Source organism: Haliaeetus albicilla, chromosome 19, assembly GCF_947461875.1.
Source record: "Haliaeetus albicilla chromosome 19, bHalAlb1.1, whole genome shotgun sequence".
NCBI classification, from domain to species: Eukaryota; Metazoa; Chordata; class Aves; order Accipitriformes; family Accipitridae; genus Haliaeetus; species Haliaeetus albicilla.
Window position 1 is genome coordinate 21279322 of NC_091501.1, and position 16450 is coordinate 21295771.

Here is a 16450-nt window from a genome sequence, read left to right on the forward strand (position 1 = left end):
AATTGGTCCTTTAGCATCAGTATTGTTTTTATTTCTTGGTGATGTTTTCTTCTTCCCTGTCTTCTGCTGGTTTTTTGGGAATTAAATACGGCAAGCATGAATTGTGGGCCTTTCTGCTGTCTTCCATGTAATGTCTCCTAATGCTGCATCTATTGCAAGAAGAGAAGATAAAGCATGCAAGTTGGAAAACTACTACTGAGGAATGTGTAGTACAAGAATGAGAAAAATTAAGGAAATGACTAGAAGGAGAATGCAAAAAAAAAGTTATTTTCATACAGAGTGTTCATAATAAATATAAATAACTGACCTTTTGAAAAGGAATGAGATAAAGATGCGGATAGGAATTTCCTTATAAATAATCTGGACTGGCTAATTGTGATTTTTTTTTTTGGGGGGGGGGGCTGGGGGGGGCGGGGCATGGGGGAATTATCTTATATCAAATGATTCTTTCTCTTGGAGAGAGATGAAAAATCTTCCCTCTTAATTTTCCAGTTTTCTTTTTCCTAGTCCTTGCCTACATGTTTTGATACAGATTTCTGGTGGAGGACACAAGCAAAAGTTTTGTGTTTCATTTTCTTTGTTAAAGTCCTCAGTTGGCCTAGGAAAAGGTGTCCTGGAACAAAATCCAGGAGGTAATGCGTTCCGTACCCTTTCTGTTATCTACTGGTGTGTGAGGGGTCCGGGTTGAGTAAAACTTTGTACAACATAGAGGAGTTGATGAAGAGAATGTATCTTCAGTGGATAATAACCTGCTTTTGCTTCCAGTTCTACTGTTATTTGTCTTGAAAGCTTAGCAATACAGGACTCAAACTGACATGGTATGGGAGGAAGTAATAGTTAGGTTTTCACATACTCACACTTCTTTTTTTTTTTTTTTTTTTGTCCTTTAAACCTAGGCAATTTCTTAATTAAATTGTTAAAAGAATGTGAACTTTACAAAGTCAAGTTGGCAATTACGGGATGCTATTTAAAACTTCAAAAATGTGGTATTTCTGTAGATGATATAATCAGTGATACTTCTTTGTGGACTTGCTGACTGTCAGGAACATGGCTGAAGACTTCAGAGACCGAAAATTTGGCATAGGACATTAAAAATGATTGAAATGATTTACCTCACAGAGTGGAAAAGGCACTTCTAAACTTAGGAAAATTGAGCAGAGCAATGGGATACATACCAAAATTGAAAATTGGCCAGAGCCAAAGATGCATGTGGAAAACTTCTGTGATGCTGAGAGTCTTACAAAATCTGTGTATGTCAGAGAATGATAAGATTTGCTGTGTACCTGATGTGATCAGAGGGAGAGGTGGGCTTGTTTCAGTCAGTGGACACAGCAGTGGTGACTCCTTGGGGCATTACTCCGCTGTACTGCAGGGCTAGATGGGAAGCGTGGCTGGGTTCCCAGGCAAGCCAACAGTGGAGCTTCAGCAGTTGCGCTGGTTCCTTTTCTTCCGCAGCTGAAACAGGGAATGACCCAGCATCCCAAGCGCCCCCCCACAGCCCCAGTGTTACTGGCCACATGATGAAGCTGCATGCCACTCAAGATCCATGTTAGGTGCCTCAACACAGTGTCAGTCCAAAAATGATAGTAAATGCAAGTTAAGAGATGTGGAATTAAAGTTCTTCCTTTAAGTTTAGAAGGAAACTCTTAAACTGACTTATGCTTAAACTGTTTTGGAAATAGTTGAAGTTCAACAAATAGTTCTTGAAAATAACTGTGGTTTCTGTCTTGTTTAAGTAAGTGCCTCCTTACCTGAGCCATGCATTCCTGTTTCCTTTGCACACTGGCAGTAGTACTCTGTAGATCTCCAAGGCAAAAGCTGAGTTAAAGTAAGTGGAAAAGTCCAGCTGCATAAAACAGTGAAAATTTTTCCGCTTCTTTGGTGGGCTGAACTTGCTGAAATGGTTACTGAATCAGACATGCACAGCATTGGTGCACAGGAATGAACAGGAATGCATGTATGGAAAAAAGTGAAGGGTGATATTGCAGCTGTTCTGATTTAAACTGGCTCAAGCTATGGTGTGGCTGTAGGCTAAATTTCTTAAGAGCTAAATTCTCAAAGCTAAACCAGTCTAGTATGCTGACTGCAGAATGCAGCAGCCATGTTTCTCTTGCCTCTTTCCAGCCTTGCTGTTGCTGCTTGCCTTGTACAAGCATGTCATGTCTCTCTTGGCTTGCTTTCATGTTGTAGCTAAGCTAATGTAATTAAAAAAAAAAAAAGGTTGACCAAATTCTCTGCTCGTTTGCAGGATCTGGCATTTGTGTGAGTTGAGTTCACTAATCCAATGGAACGCTTAACTCCACCCAAATAATTAACAATTTTCTTTTGCCATAGCTTGCTACATCAACCCGTTTTGTGGTCATACAATTGCTAGCTCTAGTACATGAGGGCAGGGGAGAATGGGGTTGCTCTTCTAGGGAATGGCTCATATTTGTGTTTAGTTGTAGCTGCAAGGCATACTTTAAAAATGGAGGAATTTTCTTATGGTTGGGGTGCTTGATAGTGTCAGCTTCAGGATTTTTTGTGTGTTTCTTTGAAGCATCTGGTATTTACTGCTGTAAGAAAAGCTCTGGATTACAAAATTAAATGGCTAGCTGCCTAATCTAGTTTGGCAATTTCTATATTCATTTGAAATATATAGCAGGTAATATAACAAAACTCTGCATGACATTTTCAGACACACATCTGAAGTCTTAACAGCGAGTCCTGTTAAAACGTGTAATTTTAAACTATTTGTCTAAGTTTGCTAGTGCAGGGATAGAACAGGCTTGGGGAATTTGAAACTAGACAAATGAAGTTTGTGAGCAGGCGTGTGCACAGTGGCATGGGGCTGGAGGTGGAGGAACCCTGTAGGGCATAAGCATGCTATGAGGTGTAGTGGACAAGAGACAAAAGATAATTAATTGGTTGTGTGTTTTTTCTGAATAGAGCACTCTTTTTCTTCTCATCTGTGTCTAGGACTTAGCAGTAACCTTCCCCACAGACTACACACCTTACCTGTAGGGAAACACAGTTCAAGAACTGTTTGTTGGTGAAGAATGTGCTAGGGAAACTTGGATCTTTCCTTTATTAAAATTTTATACAAGAATATCTTTATTAAAATTCTTCACTACCAGAATAGCAGAAGTTGGAGGTACCAAGCCAGCAACTTACCAATTCCTTTATTGTAGGTTTTTGGACTCTTCATGTTTTCTGATACTGTCCTGTGAAGGAAAATAGTTTTAAGGAAGGATGCTTTCATGAACTTTCACCTACTGAAGATGCCGGAGTGAGTGGAATTGGAGGGTCCTAACGCATAAAACAAAAGTGTGAACTTCTAAGACTTTCTTAGCTTTTTCTTTGGGAATGTAAAAGCAAATGACCAGCCTAGGTGAGGAGTAAAAAGGACATAGTAGTCATCTGTTATTAAACAGTAATACTTTGTGCATGGTAAGCTGGCTTTTCTTAAGTCAGATGGATGACATCTGGGAACTGATCTCTTCATTTTATTCTGCAGAGGAAGTATTTAGAACATAGATCTTTTAACTTGGTAAAGGTTCCTGGTGTGCTGGTTTAGCCATCTGGGTTTCCTGTGTGGGACTGAAATTTGCAATAATTAGTCACTATTTTGTTTAAGTCTTTAATCTTGCAAAATCTGATTTTGTTTCACATGATCTGTCCTTCATTTCAAATTTGGTCTGAACTAGTAACAAATAGTTGTGATCTTTGATATTTTTTTTTCCCCTCACGCTGGGTTAGATAGCTTAGAAGAAAACATGGAGGAATTGGGATTGTTGAAAGATTTCTGTAAAGTGTAGAAGGCTGGGGAAGAAAGGTAAGGCTGGATAACAGATTCCTGTGTTTTCAGTGTAACGGTAAAAAAAGCACTCTTATCAGCTAGATCCATGATAAGAGGGCTTTTACATCTGCGAAATGGTTGCTATATCAAAATACCAAAACTCTTTAATATTTTTGAATCATCTTTAAGTCACCTAAAGACTGTCTTCTGTTGCACAATAGGGAACATAATCACCTCCTCTTCCTGCTGACTGTTTCAGCAGTTCCCCGGCACTTGTTAGTCCAGCAGTGCACCTTACTGTAAGAGCTTTTCCTGCGGTGTGCAGCAATGGCTCTGGCAGTGATGGAGCAGAGGCAAGTGGCCTTGGCAAGGTGCCTTGTTGAGCACTGCAGAGTTGGCCTGTTTCCTGCTACTAACAACAGCCAAAGCAGCCATTGCTTCCTCTGCAGAGTTGGGAAACTGGTTTGTAACTCAATAGCGAGAGCTGGAGGAGAAACCGTGTTGTGTGCAAAGGACTGGAAGGTGGTTAGACATGAAGTGGATTTTGTGTTGTTGAAAGTGCTGGGCTCAGAACCGCTTGAAACTGTTTCTGATGTTCTTTCACTGTGGAAACCAATCAGCTGTCAGTCTGATTGATGTTAAACCTTATGAAGCCATAAACATTACTAGTAGGCAGTTATGGTCTATATAGAAGGGGATTCTGGAATGGTGGCTGTGTTTAGAGGTGAGTGACTACGTGGCCACCCCAACGTTAGATACTTCAGACAAACACATCTCTAGTAGAAAAAACAGCAATTCAAACATTGGCTTTATCATCATAGAAAGATATTCTAATAATGGTGCATTTCAACAGCTGCCACATGTTTTAGAAAGAATTGTTTTGCTTCAGAACCGTGATGCCAAACACAACTTTCTTGTGATGTGTATGGGAAGAAGGGATTTATACCGTGTGACCCTGGGTGTCCTTACAGTTTTCTTCCTTGCTATCAGGGATTTCTATTCTTACTTATCTCAAGCTAATGCTAAAAACCAAAGGCTAACAATGACTTTGATCTTCTCAAAATCATTCTGTTTCTTCAGGAAACATAAGTATGTTGTCAGTGGTAGATACGGGCTCAGTCCAAAGCTACCTTTGCAAGGTGGAGAGGTAGGAATGTTTATTCGTGGAAATATTTTATTATGGTCATTTCAGAGGGCTATGTTAAGGACTGAAGTTTTTCATTTGCACATGTTCTAGAAAGTCAGCCAGGAAAATCAGAGTTGTAGGGCACATCATCTTGAACATACGTGCATGTCATCATATCTGAAAATGCCAGAAAGCATTGCCAGCTTTTTAATTGTTGCAAGAATTCTCAGGAATGGCCATCTGGGGGAAAAACAATGTAAAAAGGACAAAAACAAGATGAAAGAGGTGTTTCCATACATCACAGTCAAGAAATGAAAATTAGCCTAACATTTTACAAGACAGTCTTTAACTGGCTGGGGGTTTCTGGGTCACTTTTTGAACAATCCTTGTTCCAGTGCTGTGTCACCTAAGCAAGTTGTGCTGGCACAGTTGTCTGAGCAGTTGCATGGTGAACCAGGTCTGCATGCTTGGTGTGGTTTTAAACCAAATCAGCTTCTCCTTGGTGGAGGGTGTTTTTTAATGCTGTATCAGTCCTCTGAGTCAGGTAACAACATGACTGCAGTAGTGTGCTGCAGCACTTAAATCAGGAGGGCAAAGTGTGTGTGTCGGGGTGTGAGAGAGATACCACAAGTATTGATGTGAAAAACTTATTTTATGAAACTGACAACTATGCTTGCTTTACTAGATTTGTGATCAGAGAAGTACTCTATTACCTGTTCTTTCAGCAATGACAGTAGCTTCGGTTTTTTCCAGCTTTTGTCCAAGTGTCGTTGTTATCCATTTGTGATCATGGGCAGCTAGCTGATTGATTCTCAGTGACTGTGAATAAGAGAGAGACTGGTACTGCTGAACTTTGTTCATTGTTGAGATGGGTCTTCCAGTGTGCAGACCTGTGTTTTAACTGATACGGACTACTAGGAGTGCCAGTGGCTGCGGACAAGTCCCTTTATTTTCTTATTCTTATAAACTTTGTCTGTAAAATGTGGTGAAATACAGTTTTCAAGAATTACACTTTTCTTTTATATCTGCCCTTTGCTGCATGAAAAGGAGAACCAAAAAAAAAAAAAAGTGTTACTAATGAAACTATCACTCATTTTTTGTTTCCTTGTATTGTAAATAATTAACATTTACAATGTCACAAAAATCTGTGATGGTGTCCTTTTAATGATTGCTCTTTGAATGGAAGAGCTTACATGATTTCTATATCTGTTAAAGGTCCAGTACATTTTAGGATTAAAAGTGTGATACGGAGTTTTAAAATGCCTTTGTAATTGTCAAAAGTTTAAGCAAGCTTTGGTAAGCAGAATGTGTTTTATGTGCTCTGACAGCATAAGAATACCTGAGAACAAAGGTGTTCTGCTCCTGTTGTCAGAGAAACCCTGCTAGAATTAGACTAATTAACTGCTTAACTGCTTTAACTAATAGAAGGCTTTTCCTGTCATACAGAAGGGTTTTCTTGCTCTGTACTTCCATATAGTGCAAGTATTGAACTGGGGACTGTTGCTGTGCTTATTACTCATCTCGACACATCTGCAAGCAAAATGTGGATTTTTTTTTTTTTTTTTTTTTTTTTTTTTTTTTACTTTTCCTGAGAGGGCATGCTTCTGTGTGTGTGGTTTTTGTGGTTGGTTTTTTTTTTTTTTTTTCAGTGAAATTGTACTAGTGAAGAATTTGGCTTCCAGACCCTGGGAATATATTTTCATGAAAGAGAGGGGAGAGGAATGTGCTCCTTTCTAAGCTAAAGTAAAAAAGTAATCCAATTGAATAATCGTACTGTGTACTTAACATGAAGAAAGTTCTCTGTTTCAGACACATGATGTTGCATGATATAGGTAGAAATATTGGAGAGTTGAACATGCCCAGTACTAGCATAGTGGAAGAACTCAATAGCATAGTGGAAGAACATATTGGAAGAGACAAGACTAGTGATTTGATCCATTTTGGCAAGGGGTGAGGTAAAAAGACTAAATATGCCAGTGTTTGTTCTCTCTTGGCTTTTTTTTTAGGTGAGAAGGGGGGTGGGCTGCACTGACATGGTAAATAGGGTAGATGATTTTGTTTACAGTAATAGTTGTAATGTAACATCACTGAAACAATATGCTCAAAATCCATGCTATCAAATCCTGTTTCTTGGCAATTTCTGTCTAAAGAAGAGTTAGATCTGGTAGGGAAATGTAGCAGTCAGAAGATCAATAAATATCTCCCTTGAGTTCTAAGAACTTGATTTGAAAGTGTCCTCTAGTTATCGAGCCTCTTGTCTTGTGGTAGTGGTACAGTGCTGTGGAACTTCGGGGGGGATGTGGTGGTGGATTTCCTTCTAAGTTTTTGCAAGGGCAGAAGAGGAAATTGTAAAAAGTTGTTTAAGTGTTCCCTTTAGTTGTTTGAATATAAAACTATTTATTGTTTGAGAGGTAGTTTAGGAATAGAAGTAAGTATCATAGACAGAGCTGTTGGATCATAATACAAATGTGATTCTCATTACAGGTCTCTCTGATATGCTCACCATCACGACGCTGGGCATCCCCAGTCACTGGGAAGGCATAAGGGGGTTTAAGCCAGCTCAAGTCCATTGCTCTCTTGAAAGCCCTTTTGGGTACTTGTTTTTGTACTCTAGGTTGGGCTGAGCCCTGTATACGCTCCCCCATGCTGGTCTAGTTTCTCAGGAAGACATTCACGCTCTTGCTGCTTTCCTGGACAAATATTTACACAGCCAGTTGATACACTCAGCTGAGAGTCAGCCAATCCCCCTAACTGTTCTAAGACTTTATCTTAAAAGCCACCTTCGGGTCCCCTTTGTCATAGCATGAGGTCAGCTTGCTTTGCCACAGGTGTGGTCAGTCACTTCCCACATTCTTCCCAGAGCTTCACAAGCACATCACCCCTGCCTGTCTCCACTGAGGCGTCTCAGGAGTTTATTGATCCATCACATGGAGAGAAGAGCTGGCAGCGTATAGAATCTGGAGTTTGGGGCATTTGCCTGTGTGTAAGAGAATTACCTTACGACTTCTGCCTTAGGTGGAGGAAGTAATGGAATACGAGTGTATTTCTTCCCAGGTTCATGCCCTGACCTTAGAGGTGTAATATTTTCGCCTTTGACCTGGCAGATACTTGCTTTATGTAACACAAAACAGAGTGATAGGAACAGAGAGAGACCAACTTAAGAAGACCATGTAGCCTAATGACTGTGTCAATATTTGGATTCCATATCCAAGTAACTGTCAGTGAATGATGAGGTAAAAAGAATATCTCCACCACCACCAAATGCTTTCTGTGAAAAGTGCCAAAATCCCTTTCTGAACCTAGTGTGAAAAGTCAAGCTGTTTCTTCCAAGTTTCTTTTTATGCTCTAAATAGTACTGTGAAGGTCTTGAATTAATGAATTGATTCTCTTGCTTTCCCCCACCCCCAATAAAATTACTGACTTAATTTTTCAATTAGCTGTTGAAGCTGCTTAGACCACCCAATTGGGAATCATCTGAGGATTTAATTTTTGGTAGAAACATTACTTAAATAGATTAGAATGAATTAAATTTGGTACTCAAGGGAATCATGGCCTTTAGTGTTTTTGTTAGTTTGTTTTTGCTATACTGGCACCATTTGTTCAAACAGTATTTTATGAAGTGACAGTACCATATATCACGATGGAGCATAAATGTATATGTTGTTTTAGTATAGAAGAGTCTGACCTATCAGTAGTGGATAGTTTTTAGAGATTGAGATCACAGATTTTTTTCAGTTGTGTAACTGTTTTACTTAGTAGCCCCCAAATAATATTAATCTGAAAATTTTAGGGCTTTTTGAAAACACAGATTAAATCCTCAGTAATATTCTTGCAGTACGAGTGCAATGGTTTGCTGTGTTTACCAATGCAGGAACAATATATAGGAAAGTTAAGAGATTTGTCTAAGGCACTGCAGTAAGTAGAAGACTTGATTTATGCCTGCGACTAGACTGCTAGCTGCTTGCTTCTGTGTACTAAGACCAGTGTTTCTAACTCAATTTGCTCAGTTTATGCTTTGACATCTGAATGGGTGACCTAACTGCTGAAACTGCTGATGTACTGACATTATGTTTACTTCCTGTGAAAGTCAGGATTTATTTAAAAGTATAATTTCAGACACTCAAGATGGTAAATGGATGAGATGATCTAATCTGTAATGCTTTCTTCCCTGCTTTCCAGTAAGAAGAGCATATTGCTTTCTTTCTCTCTTAATGTCTGAAACAAAACAAAAACATGGTTTCATCTGTTGGCTAGGCAGGTGATGCTGATACAAAACTGGTACTTTGCTTAGTTTGAGTGAGGAAATCTTGGGGTTTAGTACTGATTCTGTTCTTAAGTGACATACTGTATCTGATGAAACATTGTTTGAGGTGTTTTTTGACGTTGCGGATGGCTCTCATATCACCCATTTTAACATTACAATGGGCCAAAACTTTCCATTATACGTCTTAAATGTCTTTTTGAGGGAGTTTTGTAAATTTTCTGCCAAATGATTCAGTGGAGGGAGGGCACTTCAAGGAAAAAGGAATATGGTTTTCTATTTTTCCCTAAATTTGTAAGGATGTTTTTGGAAGAACTAGCTTGGAACAGGAACTCAATTTGGCTGAAGTGGCTTCTACTTGTTATACCTGTGAAGGTAGACATAAATTTGTCCCTAATTATTACCCTTTCAAAAAATAGTCTGTTAAGCATCTTAGAGGCTTGTTTAAGCTTCACAGCTAAAACATTTGAAACATACCCCTGCATTATGCAAAAAAAGGCCTTCTGGTGTTGTGGCCTTGTCTTCTGTGGGATGGGCTATGGTTTGGTCTGAGCACACAATTTTAAAATGGAGATTTTCTTTCATGTTGGTTATACCTCCTCTCACTGACACAAAGGCCTGAATGGAGTAAATCACTCAATTCAACTGTAGCTGGGACAAGAAGAGTGAAATTGTTTTGGGATTGGGAGCTGTGATGTCAGTGGGGAAAAATCTGGTGTGAAGGCAGCGTGCTTTGCAAATGTGCTGGAGCAAGAAACAGTAACAGGAAGTGATGGCAGTGAAACTCCTGCTACGTAAGAAATTGCTTTCCTCAGGAAAGAAATTGGAGCTGGAAACCAATGGGAACATGGGTTGTTGTCATGGTTTAACCCCAGGCAGCAACTAAGCATTGTGTAGCTGGTCGCTCACTTCTCCCCTCTCCCAGTGGGATGGGGAGGAGAATTGAAAAAAGTAAAACTCGTGTGTTGAGATAAGAATGATATAATAACTAAAGTAAAATAAAATAATAAAATATAATAATAATAGTAATGAAAAGTAATATAACAAAAAAAAGGGGGGAGAAAGAATCCAAGAAAAGACAAGTGATGCGCAATGCAATTGCTCACCACCCTCTTGACTGATGCCGGAACAGCAATCTGCCCATCCTGGCCAACTCCCCCCAGTTTATATACTGAGCATGACGTTCTGTGGTATGGAATATCCCTTTGGCTAGTTCGAGTCAGCTTTCCTGGCCATACTGCCCCCCCCCAGCTTCTTAAACACCTGCTTGCTGGCAGAGCGTGGGAAACTGAAAAATCCTTAACTTAGGATAAGTGCTACTTAGCAACAACTAAAACATCAGTGTGTTATCAACATTATTGTCACACTAAATCCAAAACACACTGTACCAGCTACTAGGAAGAAAATTCACTATTCCAGCCGAAACCAGGACAGTTGTGTGTTGCAACTTCTTTGGGAAGAGGTGCAAACTGAACAAGGAGCCCCAGATGGAAAATGCATTTAGAGACAAGGCAGGAAACTGAGGGGTTAGGGTGGTATTCAAAATTGCAGGCAAAGGAGCTACTTGACAGTAGGAGAAATTTGTAGTTTGGAAGTTAACTGGAAAAATAAGGAGAATAGAATGAAGGTGGGACAGAAAGGAAGTGGAAGCACAGGTGTTGCATCTAGGGGGATGAATCCTATGGGGGGTGAGTGGGGAGTGAGAAATGGGGGCAAAGCAAGCTGCATGCAGTAGTTGTTGACTTCTAATGCCTGAAGTGGAATCAAACTGTCCGGAGCTTTTCTCTCCTACAGAGAGACATTCCTCTGCCAGTTGGTTACACAAATATTTGCTGACAGTGGAACTCATTCACCTTAAGTGCTGGTCTGCATAGAGGCTGCTGACACTTAGCTGTCAGCGCGAGTGTCAAAGGTCTGTATGGTAGATGAAACTGTTCTAACCCTCACGTGCTATTCCACCAGTGTCATGCATGTGTTACTTAGATGCCAAGTGATGGAAGTTTGCTTTTGATTATCTGCAAATGTAAAGATAAAATACTAGTGTGAGCAGCAACAGCAAATACTCCCAAATTAGAAATTGGCAAAAACAAATTTTGCATTTTTGACTCCATATTGTTTTCAGATACTACATTTTAAATTACTTGATCATGTGCTACTTTTTTCATCAGCCTCCTTCAAGAACAGGATGTTCTCTGGAAATGTAACTTGTAGCATAGTGAAGGAGAGGACAATTTGTAGGATGCCTTCTTCGTGGTTACAGCAATTTGTGACAACTGAAGCAGAACATTGCTGGAAGAAAAGTGTTAGTCTGGTGATTTAAATTGGACTGTTCAGAAATTGCCTTTAATTGCAAGTTTTTGCATTTTCTGAGTGTCCAGACTTTGGATACTAGGATCAGCTTTGTGAAAGTGCTGAATACTTGCATCCACAAATAAAATCAATCAGAGCAGCATCAGAACTGAGAAATCATGGTCTCCCAAACATGGCATCTAGAATTCCTTCTTTAACACTTACCACTGGGTTTCCCTTCGCCATATGGGAAGTCAGTAGAATGCTCACTGGTTTCCTGTGGTGTTGACAAAATAAATTAAGATTGTGAAGCACTTAGATGCTACTGTGATAAGCACATTAAATAAAACTCAAGAAGAAATTAATAATGGTGTCTTTCAAGCAAGGATTTCAGTATATCAATCCATGGACTACACACTGAACAATATAAAAGAAAATACAGTGCTGAGTAGCTGCTTGTTAAGTGAGTGCTGTACCTCCTGTGCACATTAGATAAATGCTGTGGGGAAAAATAACGTTTGTTTGTGTAATTGAAGACAGTATGTGGGTGGGGTAGCAGATCAATGCTACAGACATATCCTTAGTTGTGGCTTTTTATAACCTTTATGTGCTTGACTTTGTGGCTTCAATAGTTTTCTCTTAATGTAGCTTTTTAATGTAATATTGTATACACACATTCTTTATAAATAATGTATGTGCAGTCACACAGGGACTGTGCTGGATGCATCAACACTGTTTACTAGCCAGGCTTTGGAATACGTGGATGTAGGGAAAAACAGGACTGATGCAATGATAACCAATTACTTGGGTAACCCAGTACTCTGTCTTTGAGTAGTAGTCCATGGATACATTTACAGTCAAGATATGTACAGATGTATCCTGTCAGTGAGACTGAGGAATTATTTTACCTGTCTAAATACCTGGAGAGGTTGCACTCGTGCCTTGTTCTCCCTTATACTTGTTTCATGGATATGTAAATTGGCATGTCCCCATTGTTCCTCTACTTCTCAACTGCTTTGGCAAATGGTTTATTCCATTCCTGGAATTCTTTTTGTTTCGGTTCTTTTGACAGCACTGTTTTCAGTGTTTGTATTTCATATTTTATGAGGTGCCTTGCAGACTGTTTTTCATGGTTAAGAACATCTTCATATTATATATATAAAAAATAATGTATTACTTTTGGATACCAACACAAAGTACTGGACTTTTTGTTCCTGGACGAGGAACAGACCCACAGGGTGAGCTATGTTCTTAGTTCTGTGGCCAGGCAGGATGCCGTGCTTTGAGTTGAGTTTTTTTTTCTTAATATGAAGCAGGAAGGGACCACTAGTGAACCTGACTGAGCCTGCTATGGTAGAAACAGTCAGTCGTTACGATCCTGAAATTATTTTTTAGGAGTTCCAGGATCTCCTGCACCAACCACATGTATCTTTTAGCTCACTGTTCTAGAAAGCAGAGCCATCCAAATCTTACCTCTTTGTGTTTTTGAGGGGTGGCTTTCATTCCTGTATCATGCCTTTTCCTTCTCACTGAAGAAGGTTTTTATTAGTAACAAAAAAGGCCATATCAGGTTCTCCTGCTAGTCTTACGATGTGTCCCTGTTTCCCTGACTCAGATGATATTTGTGAATATCCTGTAGACTAAAATGGAAGGTTTAGCTCTCCTTTGCCTGGGTTGCAATCCATCTCTGCTTATTCTCAGTGAGACAGAGTTTTTGGCAGTTGTATCTTAAAAATTCTTTAAAGGTTTACAGTAGTTCTTACTCGTTCCGCAAAACTAGATTCAGACTCAACTCAGGACCTAAAGGGGACTACCCTTTGTGCCCCTGATAACTTTCTGTGTCTGCATCTTTCTATGAAGGACTATATTGTTGGATGACTGCTTCCGCCAGGAGGATGGAATGGTGGTGAGCAAGACCTATTTTCAGTTGTTTATTTATAGATTAACAATAAAAGCTTCACCCCCCCCCCCCGTTACTTTGCTTTCCAGACAGGGTTTGCCTTTACGATATACTGAATTTCTTTTTAAATCTCTTTCCAAGTTTCACAGTGGTCAAGGAATCAGGCTGTGGTTCCCCCCTCCAGCTGTCAAACCTATAGGTGCACTTTCCACTTTCAGCATGAAGAATTTTATTTTTTTAATGACTGTAAAAACTTGTTAGATGATGATTGTGCAAAAGAAAGAAAGTACATTTCCCAGTGAACCCACAAATCCAGTTTGAGCTGTGAAATAGTGCATTGTGGAGCATGCATCCTACTGTTGCAGCCACATAAGAGGCCAGACACACTGCAGGAGAATGCCACAGAGAATCATAGAATAATTGAGATTGGAAGGGACCTTTAAGAGTCATGTGGACCAACCTTTTGCTCAAAGCGGCCAACTTCAAAGCTAGAGCCAGCTCTGAAGTTAGATCAGATTGCTTGAGGCATATCCGGTTGGGTTTTGAATATCTCCAGGGATGAAGCCTCCACAACCTCTCAGGGCAATCTGTCACAAGGTTTGACCACCCTCACGGAGGAGGGGAAGAAATCCAGATACACGTTCACAGCTGTGTTTGCAAGTTGTATCTGTTGCTAGTCTCTTGACTAACTCTGTGCGCTCCAAAGCAAAGCTGCATGTATGTGATCCTCTCCTTTCTGTGGAGCACAAATGCTCCTCACTTTCACAGCCTGTCCTTCTGAAAGAGCCTTTATCTATTCACCAGAGTACTCCAAGCACGCGAACTGTCCAGCTGCCAATGAGGAGAGATTATGGGCTGGAGTCATGGTGTAAGCGTAGGTAGAAAGGTAGAGAGAAGTGACTTAATAATGACTGGAAGTTTTTGAGATGTGCATGTTCATATCCTGCTTCCTTTTGTTTTTCTGTCAATCTTCCCAGGATCATTCTGGCCTAAGACTGAAATGGTTCTTTGTGCACTCCTCCTTACATGCTTGGGACTAAAGGTGAGGCAGGATTCTGAAAGTGCATGCCCTTTGTGGATGCTTTGAGGTGAATAAGGTCTGTGGCTGCAGGCAAAAGGGATGCTGTACGTGTAAACTGCATGTCTTAATGCTTGTAATTGTTTGTCGTGCTTGAACAAGGCTGGCAGCTGGGTCTTCATAGCAATTTTGCTGCAAATTTTTCTTACCTGACTGTATTGGGTCTGGCTGAGATGGAGTTAATACTCCCCATGGCAGCCCTCATAGCACTGTGCTCTGCATCAGTAGCTAGAAAGGTGTTGATAGCACACCAGTGTTTTGGCTACAGCTGAGCAATGCTGGCACAACATCAAGGCTGTCTCTCCAACATTTTTGCCCCCCCCCCAATGGCAGGCTGGGGCAGGGCAAGATCTTGGGAGGGGACATAACCAGGACAGCTGACCTAAACTAACCAAACAGATATTCCATACCATATGACGTCAGCTCAGATATAAAAGCTAAGTAAAGGGAGACGGAAGAGGGGGGGGCATTTTGTCTTCCGGAGCAACCACTACACGTACTGAAGCCCTGCTTCCCGAGAAGTGGCTAGACATCGCCTGCTGATGGGAAGTAGAGAATAACATCATTTGTTTTTTCTTTGCTTTCGCGCGCGCAACCTTTGCTATCACTTTATTAAACTGTCCTTATCTTGACCCACGAGCCTTTTGTTATATTTTCTCCCCCCCGTCCAGCTGAGGAGGGGGAGTGATAGAGCGGCTTTGGTGGGCACCTGGCATCCAACCAGGGTCAACCCACCACATTATCTGCATAGGACAGGAGGGCTAGAGTTGGAGAAACAGAAATCAGTCTGACAGGCTTGTTTTTACAAAGTTGGAAGCTGGGCTAGCATAGTGACTATAGAGTTGTAAATGCAGGAAGAAAAACACCCCACCTCACTATAGACAATTCTATGGTCTCAAAATGGCACTATCTTGACAATTTAAGCTGTTGAGATCATTGGTGTCGTTGCTGTGATCCAGCCTCCTCTGTTGCAGTTGACACCTGGATTGATCAGATCCTACAGTGAGCTGGTTCAGCTTGCAATACCGGCAGAAAACGAATTCCACAAAAGAACAGAATAGCTTCCTGCTGGTGTAGGAAGCTTACCTGCTTACTGGTGGGTCTGATGAGCAGTAGTGCGAGTGATAGGGAGTGGGTGTTACTACATGCCACTATAGGGTTGCATGGGACTGGAGAGTAGGACTGTTGCAGCAATAGAGTGACTTCAGTTGTCTTTGAACCACAACCTCATGTGAGTGTTTTGTCCAACACGGGGATTTCTAAAGAGGAGCTCATTTCTTCCCCTTTCTTGCTTGGGTCTTCCAAGGTGCATAGCATGCAGTTAAGCCTTTTCCTCTAGAATTTTTAATCTTTTTAAATTGTTAGAGGCAGAGCCTAGGATTGAAGATTGAATGTAAATTATAATTCTGTTACTGAGAAGGGATCAAGAGTGGCATTTGGTAATGAGATTTCTATGATTGTGTTGCTGTAAAGTGGAAGAGCTTGAAGAAAAATGTGATCTGCAAATGTTTAAAGGAGATTCTTAAAGGAATCTGTGGAGGAGTGAGATAAATGAACGAAGGAGACTTGTCATACCTGATGCTGGTAAAAAAGCTTCAGTTTCCCATCTCTGCTGTTGATTAGTTTGTGGCGAGATCAGTAGCCCCTTAGTGCTTTTTGTTTCTTTGTAAATTGGGCAGATGCTTGTTTCAGAAAAGACAAGACAGAGACAGCTTTAGAGCTTGCACTGCAGAGTAAATGCATATAAAGATAGTTATCAATTTGTAGGGAGTGGTAAACTCAGGGCTAAATTTACAATCTAGAGATTAGTGGTAAGATAGCTAATCTCTTCAATGTGTTGCCTTCAAAGGTCAAAACAAGCTGACAGTGGGGGGATGTCCCTTCTGCTTGCTTTAGTCTGCTGTCTGTGAGTACCATACTACCACTGCATGATTTTTTTCATTTGACTGGTCTGGTTGGAAGGACTGTATACTTGTGTAATTCTGAGGAGCATTTTCTTTTAAGATACTTACAGATTG

The 16450-nt window shown here is 40.4% G+C and overlaps 1 protein-coding gene across 1 annotated transcript in view; it reads left to right on the forward strand.

Annotated features, from left to right (window-relative positions):
• RIMKLB (ribosomal modification protein rimK like family member B) overlaps nucleotides 1-16450 on the forward strand; it is a 50132-nt gene that overhangs the window by 9721 nt on the left and 23961 nt on the right.